Source organism: Panthera uncia (assembly GCF_023721935.1).
Source record: "Panthera uncia isolate 11264 chromosome E2 unlocalized genomic scaffold, Puncia_PCG_1.0 HiC_scaffold_20, whole genome shotgun sequence".
In the NCBI taxonomy this organism is placed as follows: Eukaryota; Metazoa; Chordata; class Mammalia; order Carnivora; family Felidae; genus Panthera; species Panthera uncia.
In genome coordinates, this window is record NW_026057589.1 from 24,630,914 (window position 1) to 24,632,751 (window position 1,838).

Below are 1,838 nucleotides of genomic sequence, written 5' to 3' on the forward strand. Positions count from 1 at the left end.
CTAAAACAGTGACTCAGGGGCGCCTGGGGGGCTCAGTCAGTGAAGCGTCCGACTTCGGCTCAGGTCATGATTTCATGGTGCGTGAGTTCGAGTCCCGCATCGGGCTCTGTACTGACAGCTCAGAGCCTGGAGCCCGCCTCGGATTCTGGGTCTCCCTCTCTCTCTCTCTCTGCCCCTCCCCTGATCGCGCTCTGTCTCTCTCTCTGTCTCTCAAAAGTAGATAAACATTAAAAAAGAAAACAGTGACTTAAACTGCTACTGCATATCTGCTGGGCATCATGTGATGTCCCCGACTGGCCTGGTGGATAAGATCACGAAACAGTTCCGTCTCGGGGGGCACCCAGTCACTGCCCTGTGTCCCCAGGTGCACCCTGCCCCCAGACCGCTTAGATTCCCAGCTAGCAAAGGCTGATGCCTGGGACAGGGCCTGGAGGCCCCACGCAGCCGGGAGCACTGCACGGGTTCCCTCGAGATGGTGCCGTCACGGTCTCCCCTTTGGGGACCAAGAAGCAGAGCTCGGAGGGCTGAGAGAACTCACGGCACGGCATCGCGAGCCCGCCTCCCCCAAAGCCCATCGCGCTCGTGACCGTCTGGACGGCCCCTTCCAGTGCAGCCGCCCCCCTCTGGGCGGGACCCCCGCCCGCACCCCATCCCACCCCTTCAGTTCAGGAGTGCGCCACCAGACCCAGAGAGACCTAAGGGGTTCGAAGCCCACCCCCATGCAGCCCAGGACAATCTGATAGGACCAGGGTATCTGAGGGAGTTGGGGTCACCGGAGAGGGGAAGGGGCACATGTCCAGGCCTCTGGGGACAGCCACCGGCCTGGCCCAGGCAAGGAGCCTCCGGGGGGGGCGGGGCTCAGAGCTGACGGGAGGTCTCCAGGTGGCCCCTCGTCCGTTCTGGGGCCGGCCTCTCCCTGCCACGGTCTCCAGGGCCCAGAGGCGGCGGCGGGTGAGGGTGTAGGTGCTGGGTTTGCAGGACCAAGGGACATCCCAGCTCCCGGGCTCCTGCTGTGTGACCTGGGCCGCCTGCTCGCTGAGCCTCTCTGAGCCTCCCTCTCCAGTCACAGCGTCAGGACAAGCAAACTCGTTCCCGAACTGTGACGAGAAGGGTGCAGTCGGCACTGTCTTTTGCCCCAGAAAGTGTGACCACCTGTGTGACCAGAGCTCTGAGTCCGGGGCCACACTGCGCCCTGTGGACACACGTCTTTGCCACTCTGTGCACCTGGCTCTGTCTCTCCCTGTCTCTGTGTCTCTCTGTATCTATTTTCTATCTCTCTGTCTCTGTCTCTTTCTCTCTATCTCTGTCTCTATTTCTATATCTCTTGGTATCTCTGTCTCTCCCTATCTCTCTCTATCTCTCTATCTCTTACTCTTTGTCTCTGTCTCTCTCTCTATCTCTCTCTGTCTCTCTTTCCTCTCACATCTCTCTTGCTGGGTCACAGGTGTCCCCTCTGCTCAGTCCTCCCCCTGCCTCCGTCTTTCTGAGTACACCTGTCTCGGGCTATCTCCCACGGCCTGTCTCAGAGACCCCCATGGCTTCCTCGCTCCCTGCAGTCGAAGTCACAAGCACCCTCGACCCCGCCATTCACGCCAGGCCAGTGCGCCCGGCCCGCTTCCGCTCCAGGGCCCCCCCCCCCCCCCCCCCCCCCCTTTCTGGTACATGCCTCCCCCCTAACCCCTGCCCTGCATCCCCCCCCCCCCCGCCCCCCACAGGCTGTGTGTGTGCCTGCCCCGTGCCCTGTGCTCTGTGTCCCGTGCTCCTGTGCCCCGTGCTCCATGCCCCGTGCCTTGTGCCCCGTGCTCCCATACTCCCGTGCTCCATGACCCGTGGCCTGT